This window comes from Myotis yumanensis, unplaced genomic scaffold (genome assembly GCF_028538775.1).
Source record: "Myotis yumanensis isolate MYYU_CA2020_CCGP unplaced genomic scaffold, mMyoYum1.0.hap1 SCAF_1, whole genome shotgun sequence".
In the NCBI taxonomy this organism is placed as follows: domain Eukaryota; kingdom Metazoa; phylum Chordata; class Mammalia; order Chiroptera; family Vespertilionidae; genus Myotis; species Myotis yumanensis.
Genome location: NW_027223752.1, coordinates 231,374,014 through 231,392,681, shown reverse-complemented (window position 1 = coordinate 231,392,681; position 18,668 = coordinate 231,374,014). Strand labels below are relative to the sequence as shown.

Sequence of the window (18,668 nt, the reverse complement as noted above, 5' to 3'; positions counted from 1 at the left end):
GTCATTCGGCTGTCTGGTCTAATGAGCATATTATGCTTTCATTATTATAGATTATTATTATTATGCCAGTTGATATCCCTCATCATTTATTTTGGGATGTGCTAGGCCCAGGAGAACAAATGACGACGGAGCTCAGGGATTCCAGCTCCTTCTATTGGCAGTCAGTGCAGGCAGGTCCTGCGGGTGGATGGGGGTGGGGGTGGGGTCGGGGGGGGGGGGGGTGTGAGTGCACTGGGCAGAGCAAGGAAGAGCTCTGGTCAGACCTGGGCCGAGGTGTGCGGGGGAGCGAAGGATGCCACAGGAGAGCTGGGAGAAATACTGATTTAAGCCTCAGAGAGCAGATCTCAGCATACTAGTGTAGTTATTTTTAGGTGGTCGAATTAGAGGGGATTTTAATTGTTAAAATTTTTATTTTGCTGTTTTGCATTTTCTAATTTCCTACAAAATATATATTACTTGGTAAATTAAGATGATCAAAGGAAAGGGGAATTATAAAATATTTTTAAAATCCCAAAATGATATGAACAATTTAATCATGAGACTTTATTTTTTTCTTTATTGATTAAGGTATTACATATGGGTCCTTATCCCCCCATTACCCCCCCCCCCCCCCACACACACACACTCATGCCCTCACCCTCCTGGTGTCTGTGTCCATTGGTTAGGCTTATATGCATGCATACACGTCCTTTGGTTGATCTCTCCCCCTCACACCCACCCTCCCCTACCTCCCTCTGAGGTTTGACGGTCTGATCGATACTTCTCTGTCACCATGAGACTTTTCTATATTTATTATTGTATTTGTTAAAAAGGGAAACTTATTCGCATGAATGGTAACTTTGAAGGCTTCTTCCTTAGATGCCTGTCATTGCATTCTTTTAATAATCAAAGAGCAAATGTCAGGATGACAGCTATAAAAAATAAACCATTCTCAACTCAACGTTTCATTTTCCCCGCATTGCTCTTGATCTCAGTTCAGGTGCTCTGGCCCCAGAGAGAGTGCTGAACTTGTAAAGCCACGGGCACAGTGAATGCCACGCTCGGTCAACCTGCAGATGACGTGACAAGCAGCACAAATGCAGAAGCAGCAGGTGTCTTTAGGACACATACCCATGCAGGGCACTGAACTCATCATGTGTCAGATGCACAGAGAATCCCAGAGCTCGGAATTCAGGATGAGTTCAAAGCGCTGTATAAGGATGATTATTCTTACAGTTTCCAAAATGCGGGATACTCAGCAGCCACTTTTAAAAGGGTATAAATAGCCATAGATGGTTTGGCTCAGTGGACAGAGTGTAGGCCTGCAGACCAAAGGGTCCTGGTTCGATTCTGGTCAAGGGCATGTACCTTGATTGCAGGCTCCTCCCCAGCCCGGGCCCTGGTCAGGGCTCATGCAGGAGGCAACCGCTCAATGTGTTTCTCTCACATCGATGTTTCTATCTTTCCCTCTCTCTCCCACTCTCCCTAAAATCAATGGAAAAATATCCTCGGGTGAGGATTAACAAATAAATAAATAAATAAATAAATAAATAAATAAAAGGACGTAAATAGATGATGATGGTGGTGCTGACAGTGAGGATGATCCTGATAATACTGACATTGGCAACTAACTCTTCCTCGGAGTTTACAAGATGCCAGGCACTAGGCTCACAGCTTAATACACCCTCTCTCATCTGATTCTCACAGTAATCCCATAGCAGGTAAGTCTCATCGTTGTCCAGTTTTACAGATTGGCAAAACAAGGCATGGAGTGGTTGGGTAATGTGACGGAGGTTATGGGGCTGGTTAGCAACCAAACCAGGACTCGTTTCCATTCTCACTCTGGAGCCTATGTTCTTAACCACTGTGTAAACCAGTTGCTCCCAAACTTATTTGGCCTACCGGCCCCTTTCTAGAAAAAATATTACTCAGCGCCCCCTGGAAATTAATTTTTTAAAAATTTTAATAGCAATTAAACAGAAAGATATATGTATTAATGTTTCTACCTTTTTCGTAAAATATAGTAAAGAAAGGTGTAAATTAGAAACATTGAAGTTTGAAATTATGAAACTATTTATTGAACTCAGAATAGAAAGGTAATACAAAAAAAGTTAAAACAAATGCACCTGTGGCCATCACGGCCCCCCTGGATCGCTGCAGCGCCCACCAGGGGGCGGTAGCGCCCACTTTGGGAATCACTGGTGTAAACCATCGAAGGAAAACAGGAGTGCCAATTAAGTACTAAAAGTAAATCCTAATGTTGTGATTGGTAGGATATAGGCTAAGCTGATACAAAAGACTCCCCCAAATACAGAGGGTTAAGTAAGGTGGAATTTATTCCTCCCTTTCTCATAATAGTCCCACACCTGGTGCTGGTCAGATGTGGATGGGAGGCTCTGGTCGCTGATCACTCAGCTCTGCCACCTTCACCCTTCATCAGTCCTCAACCTGCAGCTTCTGTTATCTGGGCCCAAGGCCACTGTTGTGTTTGTTGACTTTCCCACCAATAAGAAAGGGAGACAGAGGGGGTCCAAGGTAAGCAGCTTGTGCTTCGGCTGGGGATGGACTGGTGCATACATCACCCTTCTCACCTCCCATTGACCTGCACTTAATTCCATAGCTGCAAGGGAGGCTGGAAGATGCAGTCTCTGACTGGGCTGCCATATGACCAGTGAAAGCATAGTTGTTTCTATTACCAGAAAGAAAAAGGGAGACAGGCTCTTTCCCCCATTCCAGTGCCTTAGAAAGTTAAAGCTAGATCTTGCCGTTCACCCAATCTACACCAGCTGTGTTACGTGTAAATGACGAAGCTGAGGCTCAGAGAGTTTAGGCCAGTGATGGTGAACCTTTTGAGCTCGGCGTGTCAGCATTTTAAAAAACCCCAACTTACCTCTGGTGCCGTGTCACATATAGAAATGTTTTGATATTTGCAACCATAGTAAAACAAAGACATATTTTTGATATTTATTTTATATATTTAAATACCATTTAACAAAGAAAAATCAACCAAAAAAATGAGTTCGCGTGTCACCTCTGACACGCATGTCATAGGTTCGCCATCACTGGTTTAGGCCATATCCTTCATCTCCTCAGGGCAGAACTGAATCTAGAGCGTGTCCCCTGATTTCTAGTCCAATGTTCTTTTATTCTAAATTGAGTCTTTAGATTAAGTTGAAAAGGTTACCATCACATTTCTAACTTATGCCAGTAAAAGGCAATGACCTTTTAAAAATGATACATGACTGTGACATTGCTCAGACATTGAGCTGAGTTTCAAAAGGAGTCAAGAAATGTTAAAAAGAAAGGTGAATATAGTCACAGAATTTTAAGATTGTAAGCACGATATCACTAAGACCACATCTTCCTCATTTCATCAATAAGGCAACGTTGGCCCCAGGAGCCTACTGATTTCTACATGGTCACACAGCTTCTGTGAAAGAGCCACAGTTGGGCCTCTATCTCTTCATTTTTATCATTCCCTCCACTGAACCTCAAAGTCCCTCACGAGAAGGATAAAGGGCCTCAGAACACCCTACAATTGGAGCCCCTAAGACTCCCAGGAAATCCCACTTCTATCTCCTTGGGCGTTAGCTACAGAATCTTTTGTCCATTGAACTGGCTCATATTCAGAAACCAGCTAGTTTCAACTCAAGGAGATTCTTCCCTTCATCAAGTACCATGCTAGGGGCAGAGGGATGCGGAGATACAAAAGCCCTGGTCCTTTCCCCGGGAGCTTACAATTTAGTGGCAAATACATAAAAACAACCATGAAGAGGTGTAAAATAACATAGTGGCTGGATATAGCGTGGTGGCTACTTTATTTATTTTCCCAGAAAACACTAATCCATACACCATCAGTGATCGCCTCTCTGTCCACAGAGGTGAGTAGGTATTCTTGGCTGGGCTGGTGATAGAACCCCAACCAAAGTGATTGACACCTGATGGGTATATGATCCAAGCCAGGCCAAGCAGAGTCCTCCCTGGGACTTTATTCAGTTTGGAGAGAATCTCTCTAGCTGATTGGGTCTGAAGATTGAGAGGATGTGAATTCAGAGTGACCTGTCATCTTTTCTATAACATGCTAAAAGCCAATTAATAGGAAAGAATGAATGACTCTGCTATACAGACCAATGCAGAGAGATGAGTGGGAGTAAGAGTTAAAGATATCCACTTTCTGTCCGTGGATTCATTCTTCGATTCCGGCAGACAAAGAATCCGGGTTCCAGTCCAAAAATTCAGCATCATCACCATCATCACATCCTCATTATCACCACCACCAACATCTTCCTCCTCCTCCTCCTCATCAGAATTAACATTTGTAGTGTTTGCTTTATGCCAGGAATGGTAATGGCTCACAGCATTGCCTGGGGGGCTCCCCACTGCCCACTGGATAAGAGGGTGCTCCTTAGCCCCACATTCAAGGCTCCACACAAGCCAGCATCAGATCCTGCCACCATCCTGTCAGACCCCACGTGATGGCGATATTGGGTTACACGCTGATGCCTAAACAAACCGCACACGTTCAGACCCTCCCACTTCTGCTCACACTTCTCCCTCTGTCTACCCCCCATGCCGTTCTCTCCCTGGTGAAATCCTCTTCCAGTTCCTGATCCAATGTCACCTGCTTTCCAAAAGCTCCTCCCCGCAGGTTTATTCATTTACTGAGTCCCTCAGCACACAGCTGGGCACCATGAGTTATCCCTCCTAACCAGAGGACAGGGACAGAGACGAGCATTCTCTTATTGGTATTACTTTCTTTTCTCAAAGAGGTTGGGGTAAATTTAGACTCTTCTCTGCTCCCCCATGTCCATTCTTCTTGTGGCACCAGATCCTGTTCTGTGGCAGAGACGGTTCATGCTGGAAGGGCAGTCTCAGGCATGCAGTCTTTCCATCCCTGTTCGACACGTAAGAAAGGGCCTTGGGCCGGGAACAGCTCCTTACCTAAAGACCAAGGGCCCACATAGCCTGGGCAGGATTTCTCACCTGTGTAAACAGATCTTTCCCGGTTTAGGATCAATGGGTGATCCTTAGTTCTGCTGAAGCTGTGTGGCCCTCAGGCGTGCTCCCAGCTGTCAGTATTCCCGGCACCAGGAGGGAGGGAGGGATTGTCCCGGCTGCACAATGGCCATGCTGGCTGCTGGAGCATTCGCTGGACTGGAGACCCACACACACTGTTGGAGCTGATCTTTCTCACTAAAGCATTGGCTGTTCGATGCAGTGTTTGGCTGAGCTGTGTTTTCCTTGGCAACTCCAACAAGAGGACTTCGTGGGCAGAAGTGTTTGGACTTCTGTGCCTGGTCGCCGGCAGAGTGAGGATCTTTGCTTTCGTCCACAGAGTGGGAGTTCTCCCTGGCACTGGTAACCAGTGAATGGCGTTCTGCTCCACAAGCTGCCCATCCCTAGAATCTCAACTTTTAGTTGATACGTATCCTGCTAATAGACTCCATTTTCTAGAGTCTCTGGCAGCTGGTTGTGGCCACATAGCTGGGTTCTACTTAAGAAAATCTTAGCAAGAGTATTCTGTTGGGCCCTAACCAGTTTGGCTCAGTGGATAGAGCGTCGGCCTGCAGACTGAAAGGTCCCAGGTTCGATTCTGGACAAGGGCATGTACCTTGGTTGCGGGCACATCCCCAGTAGGGGGTGTGCAGGAGGCAGCTGATCGATGTTTCTTTCTCATCAATGTTTCTAACTCTCTATCCCTCTCCCTTCCTCTCTGTAAAAAATCAATTAAAAAAAATTTTTTTTAAAATAAAGAGTATTCTGTGGGCCTCCAGGAGGCCTCCTTGAGTGGGAGGGGTGGTGTACCCTTCCCTCCGCCCCTTTGTCCCAGCAGAGTGGAGAGTGGGCGCCATGGCCGGAGCTCCAGCAGTTCTCTTGGACCATGAGGTGACCTTGAGGAGGAAGCCTTGCAGCTGGCACAGCAGAGCAGAGAGTTAGAAAAGCAGGAATCCTCCACCGCACCCGGAACTGGGCACCTCTTTTCCGTGAGAGAGGAACGCACTTTCATTTGTTTGGGTATTTCTGTAGTACGTAGCTGAGCCTGACGTGAAATAATAAAAAGTCCATGTTTTGTCTCGCTCACTTTTGTAGCTCCTGTACCTTGCACGGTGTTTGGCACAAACAGAGGTGCTCATGAGAAATGTCTGATCAGCCGTAAACAAATTGGGTCTGCGTTTAATGGCCCACACCACAAAGACAACAGGAAATGGATGTTATGCCTGCGTATATACCGCATACGTAGGTATTTCTAGTTCAGGGGACATTTAGGGGGTATTTTCCACTGTGGCTCTTCGGACCCAGCTGGGCTGTTGTTCACACTCTTCACTTCTTGAGAGAACACACGCCCTGCTTTCCCGGGAGCCCTGCTGCCAGGCGGGCCTCAGTCAGGTCACACCAGACAGACAGGAGGAGTGGTGGCGGGAAGCTGCCTGGGGGAGGTGAGGGAGTGGTTTCAGGATGATCCTTATTTAATTGTTACAAAAGGTAACTGTCACCAGGAGCCAACCTCCAGGCCCCCCGGCGCTTTGTAACACCGAGCCTCGAGGGGACCTATGTTTTATATCATGTGTTTCTTTTCCAACACAGCGGGCCCCACTGTTGACTCTGCATGCACAGCCGGCTGTGAAACCACGCTCGCTGTCCCCTGCCCTGCAGTTTTGCATCTAGTGAGGGACAAACAGCCAACTGATGGTTTTTCTTAAAAAATATATACCCACCACCAATTTCTTTTAAGGAGAAATTGCTCGTAGGCAATGAAATACAGTGAGGCCTTGACTTACGAGTTTAATTTGTTCCGTGACGGAGCTCGTAACTCAAATTACTCCTATGTCAAATCAAAAGTGAACGAGTGAGACACGTGATGCTGGGCTGATGTTGTGGCGTTCACTGTGACGTTCGCTGCGCCAACTAGCGGTGGGGTATCTGAAGCTGGCTCGTAACCTGAATTTTAGCTCGCAACTCAAAGCAAAAAATCAGCCAAGAGACGGCTCGTATCTCGAAAAACTCGTTAGTCGGGACACTTGTTAAGTCAAGGCCCCACTGTATATCTCTTCGTATGCACGCATTCCCCTTTCATTCAATCATTCAGAGAATATTTGCAAGAACCTGCGATATGCCCGGCACGGTTCACGGAGGAGAGGGTACCAGCACAGACCGAAATCCTTGTGCCCGCAAAGCTTAGCATTCTCGTGAGTCAGACAATCAGCATGTGAAATAAGTAAAATAAACAATGTGTTAGGTAGTGATAAGTGCTAAATAAAAGAATAAAGCAAAGAAGGAATGTTGAGGGAGTGGAGTTAGCATTGTACATGGCCCCCCGCCCCCCCCCCCCGCCCCCCCCCGCCCCCCCCCCCCCCCCTCCGCCCAAGGAAGGCTTCATTAACGTGTGAATGAAGGTCTGATGAAAATGAAAGAGTGAATGATGAGGCATCCAAAGGAAGAGCACTCCAGCCAGAGGAGGCCAGAGGAGCAAGATTCCTAGAGGTGTGTGGCGGGGGAGGGGGGGTAAGGGGGGGTGCAGGGGGGAGGGGCGGTTCCTGGATTAGCAAGGAGGCCAGTGTGGCCGGGGCAAAGTGAGCAATGGGAGAGCAGCAGAGGTGAGAGAGGTGGGGCCAGGTCATGGAGGTCCCATAGGTCAGTGGTCAGCAAACTCATTAGTCAACAGAGCCAAATATCAACAGTACAACGATTGAAATTTCTTTTGAGAGCCACATTTTTTTTAAACTTAACTATATAGGTAGGTACATTGTTATTAACTTAATTAGGGTACTCCTAAGCTGGCCTTTGCTAAAAACGTCCTCAATCTGAGGGGTCGACCTCAGCGAACGTACCCCCACTTCTTCTAACGCCACTTCTTCAAAATAGACTCGCCCAGGCCGAAAACCAACTTCTGTGCACGGGCCACGAAATTTCAATCGCACTGTACGTGCGCGCCCGCACGTGGTATTTTGTGGAAGAGCCACACTCAAGGGGCCAAAGAGCTGCATGTGGCTCGCGAGCCGCGGTTTGCTGACCACTGCCATAGGTCATCGGAGAACTTCGGTTTCTACCATGGGAAATGGGGAGCCCTAGAGAACTCTGAGCAGGGCAACGTGATCTGATCCCATTTTCTAAAGATCACTGGGCTGCTGTGCTGAGAATGGGTCCACCTTCCACCAGCCATTCCCCACCTTCTCCCTCTTCATTCCTTTGTGGATCTTTTCCCCAGGCCACTGCAGAGCCGAGAGCCATCTCTGCTCCTTCTGTCCCCATCAGAATGTATTTTTGGGACTGTGCATGCCTGGTGTCTCTGAAGCTGAGATGGCAGCCAAGCACCCGCCCTCTGAAGAGTGTAGGGTTGCCAATGATCACGTGGCATCTTATGAGCTGCACATCAGGGATGCTTATTCATCTATGGCCTGTTAGCACATGGAAGACTCAGTAGGACCTCTTTTTGCTGCATTCTTTGAAAAGCAAGCTAAGGCGAAGAGGGACCATGGAAAGCAATTCCTAAGATACCCTAAGGATGTGAGAGTAAAATCTGCCTTCTGGTGATTGAAAGGCCTGAGATAGATAACTGGGGATCTGGCATTCAAGCTCTAGAGCAGTGGTTCTCAACCTTCCTAATGCCGCGACCCTTTAATACAGTTCCTCATGTTGTGGTGACCCCCAATTTCATTGTTACAAATTGAACATAATTAAAGCATAGTGATCAATCACAAAAACAATATGTAATTATATATGTGTTTTCCGGTGGTCTTAGGCGACCCCTGTGAAATGGTCATTTGATCCCCAAAGGGGTGGCGACCCACAGGTTGAGAACCGCTGCTCTAGAGTCTGCCCTGGAGTTGGAGAACCAGCTAAGCAAGCTCCTGCTAGACCTGAAGACCATAGCTTCTGCCAACCAAGTACCTGGATGAACAGAAGAATGAAATAAACTACCTGCAACGCCACCGTGTATGTCATAAGGAATTAGAACAGTAGGCCTGGGAGGAGGAAGCCCCATTGGAAAAGCCTGCGGAAGTGCTAGGTGAATAGACCCAACACCTGAAGGCAGCAAAGCAAGTCTTCCCCTTGTAGTAGGTCCCAAATCAGCCACTTAAGAATCTCAATCGTCTCCATTGGACAGAAGACTGCCTTCCTTTGTTGGTGGTGCACAAATAAATCTTTTTTCGCATTTAAAAAAATGTACTTTTGGATTCTTCCATCATAGTCAGCAGCAGATGGCATTGGGAACAGATTCATACCCAAGATAGCAGATGAGGTTGTGGACATTCTGTTTGTTATTCTGTCTCCCACAACTACCCCAACAACTCTCTTCCTTCCTTTTTTAATTTTTTTTTAAATATTTTGCTTGATTTCAGAGAGAAAGGAGGAGAGAGAGAGAGAGAGACATCAATGATGAGAGAGAATCATTGATCGGCTGCCTCCTGCATACCCCACGCTGGAGATCGAGCCCACAACCCGGGCTTGTGCCCTGACCTGAAATTGAACCATGACCTCCTAGTTCATAGGTCGATGCTCAACCACTGAGCCATGCCGGCCAGCTCTTCCTTCTTCCTTCTTAACAGGACCCCAGTTATGTTTAAGCAGCTGCTCCCCCGCACAGTCTGGGAGACTCAGGGTAAGCTGACCCCAGGCCCAGCTCCACTCCAGCAATGGAGTGGCCATTTGATACAGAGCAAACACAACCCTAGACTCAGCTCTAATCTCCTTCTTCATGTTTACTGAGGCTGTTGCCAGACAACTTGATAGGCTTCTTCAGGACAAATGGGCCCTGCACCAGGGCCGGGGACAGGAATATCAAGTCTGGGCGGACACACTCTGGCAGCCCGAGGAGGAAAGCGTTGCGAGATGAATGGCCGCAGTGTCGCTGGCTCTTCCCGCCGTATTAATTTCTCCTTTAGACGAAAGCTGACCCATTTTTCCAGCCCACGGCTCTAATGGACTTTTTATTCAGAGGCCATCCTTCCCGCATAAAGACCTGCATTGTATTTAATGATAAGCCTTTTAATGGAATTTGCTATTTCTGGGTCTCTGGGAAAATGCCATTAACGAGCTTGCAAGAGCGAGGGGTGGCAGATGTTTGAGGGGCGCGCTTCTCAAGGGCGGACTACCCTGGCAGGAAAATGAACAAAACCCAGAAGCAGGTTCTTTTTCACTCCCTGGAACTGATTTGGCTTCACTGCCACTGTGATGTGGACAAATTTTCCAAGACAAACTGATCTCCCCACAGCAGGTCTCCTCACCTCACACTCCAGCTTATTAACAGGCGCTGGCCCACTGCAGGTCTGAAGGGTGACCGATGTTAGCCTGCTCAGGTTGCCCGGGGTCTTGGCCTAGCTGTGCACTCTGCTGATGATTTCACTTGGACTGGGATACCCGAAGCATCTGTGGATGACAGCCCAGTAGAAGCATGCATGGAGGACGTTGTGGGGTGGGGGTATAGCATGAAGAGAGCTACATACTCTGCACCATTCTCTATCTTTTTAATATATTTTTATTGATTTCAGAGAGGAAGGGAGAGAGAAATAGAAACATCAATGATGAGAATCATTGATCGGCTGCCTCCTGCACGCCCCACACTGGGGATCAAGCCTGCAACCTGGGCATGAGCCCTGAGTGGGAATCGAACCGGGACCTCCTGGTTCACAGGTCTACGCTCAACCACTGAGCCACGCCGGCCTTACTCTTTCTTTTGTTGCTTGGAGCAATACAGCTCTGCCCCCAAACCCAGCAGGACAGAAGCTTTCTGGTTAACCAGTGGTGCCCTCTGTCATAAAGTACTTCATTGCTCATCTCGTTACTCCACAAGGTCCTTCCAAGCGGCACCTCCATCTGGGAATGGCTCGTGGAACCACATGGAGTACTTCTCTTAAGGTGGGTTCTGCAATTTTGGCATCATCCCTGGGCATTTGGTGTGATGTACTGGCACCCAGCAATTCGTTAGCATCCTTATAGATGCAACTTTGCTGGCCCACCCAGCATTTAATATGTCTCCTAATGGCACCCCCTTGTGGCCTGGCACTAATGGAGGTGCTAAGATATATAAATAAGTAAGGTACAAGGTGAGGTCCTTGTCCTCAAGGATTTAACTGTTCAAATTAATCCAGCTCATATTATTGAATGTTAATGGGAACAGGGTGCTATGTGAGAAGCCCTTAAAAGTTCAGAAACGAGAAAGGCAAAATAGAATCTGGATTATCTTTTTGTTGTTGTTAATTCTCACCCAAGGATATGTTTCTATTGATTTATTATTGTTTTATTTTTAAAAAATTTTATTGAATTCAGAGAGGAAAGGAGAGGGAGGGAGAGATAGAAACATCAATGATGAAAGAATCATTGATTGGCTGCCTCTTGCATGCTCCCTACTGGGGACCAAGCACACAAACCGGGCATGTGCCCTTGACTGGAATCAAACCTGAGACCCTTCAGTCTGCAGGCCAATGCTCTATCCACTGAGCCAAACCAGCTAGGGCTGTATTGACTTTTTTAAAAAGATATTTCATATTGAATTTTTAGAAAGAGAGGAAAGGAGAGGGCGAGAGAGAGAGAGAGAGAGAGAGAGAGAGAGAGAAACATCAATGTGAGAGAGAAACACTGCTCAGTTGCCTCCCATACCCACCCCGACTGGGGATTGAACTTGCAACCTGGGTATGTGCCCTGACTGAGAATTGAACCCACTGAGAACTTTCAGCAAGGACTGATGGTCCAACCAACTGAGCCACAAGGCCCAGGGCAAGCCCCAATTTGGCTTGCTCAGACTGGAGTCCACAGCATCACCTGCACTTGTTTAGAATGCAAATTCTCAGGCCCCACCCTTGACTGACTAAATGACAAATGCTGCAGGTGGACCTAGCCATTTGTGTTTAATAACATTTGAGCAGAACGGGCCTACAGAACTTCTAGAAAAGTAGAGGAAATACGACAAACACACAGTCTGTCGGCTACCAGATGGGGTGATGGACCAGGACCTATCACAGACACCATGGAGGGCCAGGGGCCTGCGACAATAGTTTTCGGTTAAAGTCACAGTCACCAGTGGAGTTTTGAAAATGCATAGTTGCCTCAGCTCCACCCAAAGGTTTGAATTCACTGGTTTTAATCCCTGTTAAAACTGTTCCCGAGGTGACTGACAGCTATCAGAGGAGAGCACCCCAGTAGGGGTCTGAGAAGGAAGAAGCCCTTCGTTAAGGTCTAAAGCAGCGGTTCTCAACCTTCCTAATGCCGCGACCCTTTAATACAGTTCCTCATGTTGTGGTGACCCCCAACCATAAAATTATTTTCGTTGCTACTTCATAACTGTAATTTTGCTACTGTTAAGAATCGTAATGTAAATATCTGATATGCAGGATGTATTTTCATTGTTACAAATTGAACATAATTAAAGCGTAGTGATTAATCACAAAAACAATATGTAATTATATATGTGTTTTCCGATGGTCTTAGGCGACCCCTGTGAAAGGGTCGTTCGACCCCCAGGTTGAGAACCACTGCTCTAGAGGATGTTGTGATCAAAAGTCAGCGCATTTGATTCCTGTGGATGTCATAACAATTCACCACAAATGCGTGGTTTAAAGCAACAGAACTTTACTCTCTCACAGTCCCAGAGGTTGGAAGTTCAAAGTCAGGGTGACTGCAAGGCCTGAGGCTGTGGGGGTTGGGGGGAGCACCTGTTCTTTGCCTCTTCCAGCTTCTGGTGGCTCCAGGTTCCGTGGCTTGTGGCCACATCACTCCAATGTCTCTGCTTTGGTCTTCACACAGCCGTGGCCTCTTCTGTGTCTTCTCTTCTGTCCCAAATCGCCCTCTGCCCTCCTCGTAGAAGTAGAAGCACAACCAGATAACACAAGCAATGTCATCCACACATGTAACTCAATCATCTCTGCAAAGACCCTTTCCCAAAGACGGCAGCACTCACAGGTTCCGGGGATTCGATAACTTTGGCGGGGGTGGGGGGGGTGGGGGTGGGGGGGGGTGGGGGGGTTTGTGGTCTCCCACAGCGACGATCAAGAGAAGACAGCATTTGCCAAGTGCACAGTCAGCACGAAGCAGGAAAAGGCAGAGCCGTCTCCTGGGCTTTGGAATTTTAAGAAAACAAGAGCAAGGAGTGAAAGTGTTATGGTAGCTGTTCAGGATTCGCGGGCAGGGCCACATCTTTTCAGGAAGATCTGACACCCGTCCTGCCTCAGAAGACGGGGCACAACACTATTTCTGACGATGATGTCAAAGATCCGCGGCAGGTCTTTCTGCTTGATGTGCTGAAGGCTGCACAGCTAAGAAAAAGGCTTCCTCGTGACACAGGGACAAGACGGGGGACGCTGGTGTGCTGTTGGTATCCCTGGACCCTGAGCTGGGAGAGAGCTGCCGGTTTCGCTGATGCTTTGAGCAACCTGGGAGCACTTCCCAGCTACATCCTCCTGCCTGGAGGCTCAGAATACAGCAGTAGCTTCAAACAGGTCCATTACACAGTCATAATGGGAACTGACAGCCTGAGCCCGGGATTATGTCACTGCGGTTTGAAAATAATTACCCCATTGTCTCCTTAAAGATGAGAGTTCCTCCCACGAAACTGTGCCAGTGTTTGGATTGTAGGAGAAAAGCTTGTAGTAAATGCCTTTTAAGACGGCAGGCTTTGTAGTTCACAGCTCAGGACCTCAGTTCATCTTGTCTGTGAGGCTGTTTTCAACTGATCGCTAAACACTCCTCTCTCCAGGTCTCTCTCCTCCAATCTCTTTGATATTCTTTCTCAAGAGTCTATCTGTAACAAAGGTGAGCGCTGTGCACGGAAACTTATCTGAAGGAAATAATCTAGCAAGTGTGCAGGGATGCCGCCTCAAGAATGCCCATCACCATCCTATATAATAAAAGCATAGTATGCAAATTGTCCCCTCGACCAGGAGTTCCTCCGTGAGTTTAACTAGGGGGCGGGGCCGGCCTGGGGAAAGGAGGGAGGCCCCGCCGGCAGCCAGCAGTCGTTAGGGACCATACCAGTGCACGAATTTTGTGCACTGGGCCTCTAGTGCTGATTATAATAATGGGAAACTGGAATCAATCAAAATGCCCACCAGTAACTTCCCTGCCTATCTCAGGGAACCTTCCTTGATCCCTCAGATTGTTCAGTGTGTTCATATTTCTCGCTTGGCAGCACATCAATATGGCAATTCACTTTTTTTAAAAAAATTCTCACTCGAGGATATTTTTTTCCATTGATTTTCAGATAGAGTGGAAGGGAGGAAGAAGGTGGAAAGAGAAGGAGAGAGAGAGAGAGCGAGAGAGAGAGGGAAAGAAAAACATCCATGTGAGAGAGGCACATTGATTTGTTGGCTCTCTCATGTGCTGCAACCAGTCCAGGGATTGAACCTGCAACCAAGGTATCTGCCCTAGACCAGAATCAACCCTGAAACCCTTTGGTCTTTGGGCCTATGCTCTAACCACTAAGCAATCGGCCAGGGCAGTAATTCACTTTTTGTATTAAAACAGTAGAAGCTCTTGTAACCAATCTCCATTCAACCAACATGTGGATAACTTAATACCCTTCCTCTTTCCGCTGGAAAACTACCACACGTCTGCTCACATTAATGATCCCCTGTTAATGCCAGTGGTATTGCTATTGTAATTATGTAATTCAGCACCGTACTAGATCAATTATATATGAATGTCGAAGTAAGGTGCTGTTCCTATGGAAACTGGGGTGAATGCATTGGAAAGACTCAGTCAAGGTGATACTGAAGAAAAAAACATAGTACCAAGTTAGGTGTGAAAGAGAAGGGAAAGTTTTAAAGGTTTGGAAGGATTCAGAACTCAGGTTTGAATTACATATGACTTTCACATGTAACAAAATATTCTTCTTTTTGATATTTTTTTCAAGCATTTAAAATTGTAAAAACTGTTCTTGATTCACAGCCATACAAAAATGGGCAGTGGGCTGGATTTGCCATCTGGGCTGTAGTTTGCTGACCCTGCTTTACATTAAGAATATATACATTATGTTTTGTGTTAGGTTTTTCTTTTATGATTTTCATTTTTAATTACTCAAAATGTTCAAATGACATTTAAACAAGAAGGCTGCTATTTTGTTTGGTCATATCCTTTCTATTTCTCTTGCTTGTAAGATCCATGATAAGGGTTTTTACCTGGCACATAATAGGTGCTTCAGAAATGTTTCCTAAATGAATGAAGTGAAATTATTCAATAGTCACACAATGGAGAACTAACACAACCATTAAAAACTAGGTCAGAGCCCTAGCCGGTTTGGCTCACTGGATAGAGCATCGGCCTGGGGACTGAAGGATCCCAGGTTTGATTCCGGTCAAGGGCATGTACCTTGGTTGCAGGCACATCCCCAGTGGGAGGTGTGCAGGAGGCAACTGATTGATGTTTCTCTCTCATCGATGTTTCTGGCTCTCTATCCCTCTCCTTTCCTCTCTGTAAAAAAATCAATAAAATATATTTTAAAAAAAAACAACTAGGTCAGAGAGTTCAAGATTCATTGTGAAGGGAGAAAAAAAACAGGTCACACAATAACATTGCATAATATAAGCCTATTTAAGAAAGCTCTACGTCTATATATGTATGGGAAACAGGATAGTAGAATATATTAAAATGCTATTAGTTATAGAACTATAGTTATAATAGGTTGGAGGATGCTTTAGAATCTTTTCCTTTCCCCTTACCCGTACGTTTGATTTTTCTTAGATAGGTATTTTCTGTGTATAACTGGTCACTGTTGTTTTATTTTTCCTTATAACGCTAGTGTCCTGAAGGAATTTGCATCTGACCGAATGGAAGCACCCGTTTGGTCAAGCCCTGCGTCTGTGGTCAGGGGCTGGGTGACCGAGTCCGATGTTGGCCTGGGAGGGGCTGGGGGAAGCCACCCGCTTGTCACACGGGTCCTTTGCCACTGCGCTCAGAAAACCAGGAACTCCTGAGCCCTGGCCTGAGAAAGGGGCTCCCCACTCTCCCACAAGATGACCGTGTGCAGCCACGGTTAAGGTTTGGCGTTTTATCCGAGGAGAAACAGGAGGTCCCAGAAGCGTTTTGTTCATTGGCCTCTCAGTGACCTGGGTAGCAGCCTCTAACCAGGCCCTGTGTTAGGCACTGGAGGTTCAGGAGAGAACAAAGCAGACAGAAACCCCTCCCCTCATGGAACTTCCTCTGGGGAGAGGAGAAAGCAATAACCAGATAGCGGGGCAAAGGGAACAGCAGGGGCACCGAGGGACCCTCAGAGGGCAGGGGCCCTGTCTGAAGAGATGTGAGCCAGGCCCAGTCGGCAGAGCCAGGATCTGGCAGAAGAAACCAGGAGGACGAGGTCCGAGCAGCACGAGCCAGCCACACGCAGTCCTGAAGGAAGGCGGGTGTGACCCGGAGATGATGCTAAGAAGCGGATAGCAGCCACCTCGAGGGACCGTGACAAGAGGATTCATTCCAGGTGGACAACGGCAGTCCAGGCGACATGGCGGCCACGGTTGTTTTAAACAGGAAAACGAGATGCTCTGATTTATAGTGTAAAAGATCATTCTTGTCCCTGTGCGAGAGGGCAAGGGTGGACCTTGAGGCTGCCAGGGCCACGGCAGGGGCCAAGGGGGCCTGGACAAGGATGGCTGTGCAAATGGGAGAGGGAAGGTGGGCTGGTGTATTAAACCACCAGACTTGTTTCAGAGCTGGATTTAAACAGGAGAAAGAGCCGAGACCGGTTTGGCTCAGTGGGTAGAGCATCGGCCTGTGGACTGAAAGGTCCCAGGTTCGATTCCGGTCAAGGGCATGTACCTGGATTTCGGACACATCCCCAGTGGGAGATGTGCAGGAGGCAGCTGATCGATGTTTCTCTCTCATAGATGTTTCTAACTCTCTGTCTCTCTCCCTTCCTCTCTGTAAGAAATCAATAAAATATATATATATATATAAATAAAATAAACAGGAAAAAGACAAGATTCAGCTTGTTTATTTCATTTTAATTTTATCTACATAATTTTTATATCTGTACCATACAGTTCGCCCATTTACTGTGTACAAGTCAACGGGTTTCAGTTTACTCACAGAGTTGTATAGCCATCACTGCAACTGACTTTATTTATTTATTTATTTTTCTAAAACCTGTTTTTATCTTTTTTTTTTTAAATATATTTTATTGATTTTTTACAGAGAGGAAGGGAGAGAGATAGAGAGTTAGAAACATCGACGAGAGAGAATCATCGATCAGCTGCCTCCTGCACACTCCCCACTGGGGATGTGCCTGCAACCCAGGTACATGCCCTTGACTGGAATCGAACCTGGGACCTTTCAGTCCGCAGGCCGACGCTCTATCCACTGAGCCAAACCGGTTTCGGCTGCAACTGACTTTAGAATCTTCTCATTACCCCCCAAAAAACCCCTGCATCCCCTAACCGCTCTCCCCACTGTACTTTCTTACCACAGTTATGTACCCATTCAACGGATGGACATTTAGTTTAGTTCCATTTTGGGGGCTATTATGGATAATGTTGCTGTGGAAACTGTGTAGCAGTTTTTGTGCAGGTGTATGTTTTAATTTCTCTTGGGTGTGTACCTAGGCATGGAGTTGTTGGTTTCTATGACAACTCTCTGTTTTACTGCTTGAGGAACGGCCGCACTGTTTTCTAAAGCAGCTATGCAACATGGCACATTCCCACCGGCAGTGTCTGAAGGTTGGAGTCAGTTTTGTTGTTGTTGTTGTTTTAAGGTTTTATTGATTTCAGAGAGAAGAAGGGAGAGGGAGAGATAGAAAGTTTGATGAGAAATACTCATCAGCTGCCTCCTGCACGCCTCCTTCTGGGATGGATCCCACAACCCGGGCATGTGCCTTCACCAGGAATTGAACCTGGCGACCTCCGGGTGCATGGGATGACGCTCCCACCAACTGAGCCACGCCAGCCAGCTGGAGTCAGTGTTAAGATCACACTGGCTGCTGTGTGGAGAACGGACTGGAGGAAGGCCGTGTGGGTGTGGGGGGAATGCAGAGACCGGAATGGCTATGCAAAAGTGGTGGCATTTCAGTAGGGTTCAGAGACACCCAACTTAAGGTGTTCTTCATGCTGTTTATGGCTAAAATATTTTTGCGAGATAGCCATCTTTGCATCATGAATCACATTGTTAAATTAAAAGATTCCAACGGAGAGGACTTGTTAAAACAGATCTGCAGTTTCCAAATCTAGAATCCTAAGGCAAACTGGTACAGAACAGCTTCCCCCTCTCCCCAGACAAGCTCCTGCAAGCAGCTCAGGGTGTCTGGGTGCAACAAAACCTCCACACCTCCAAGCCAGGAAACCACGGGCGCAAGTGGCACCGGCTGCTGAGGACCCCAGTGGCGGCAGGGGAGGGCTGGCCTCGCTCTAGGCTGCTGGTTTTGACAACTGGGCAGCTTTCTGTCCCTCCTAAGTTCTTCCAGGTCAGGGAGCAAAGGCACACCAACATCCGTCAAGCTCACCATGTGCCCGGCCCTGGGTGAAGTGCCCCACTTACACTCCTGAAGTCTGCGAAACCTCACAGCAAGTCACCAAGGAAGAAAGAATAATTGTTCCCAATTACAAGGTGAGCAAAGTTGGTCCCTTTGGACTGGAAAGTCATAAAGGCCTCTCTGAAGAGATGGCATCTTAGCGGATCCCAGCCATGTGAGGACCAGGAGGAAGAGCATTTCAAGGTCAACCCCAAAATTGTCCACTAGCTTTCTAGACATCTTCACTCTTATTCACAGGTAA

General features: G+C 47.1%; 1 protein-coding gene and 1 pseudogene across 1 annotated transcript in view; one reads left to right on the top strand and one right to left on the bottom strand.

Annotated features, from left to right (window-relative positions):
* FAM184B (family with sequence similarity 184 member B) overlaps positions 1–18,668 on the bottom strand; it is a 66,686-nt gene that overhangs the window by 43,260 nt on the left and 4,758 nt on the right. The window lies entirely within an intron of this gene.
* Positions 8,278–8,994, top strand: LOC138999124 (ferritin, heavy subunit-like; annotated as a pseudogene).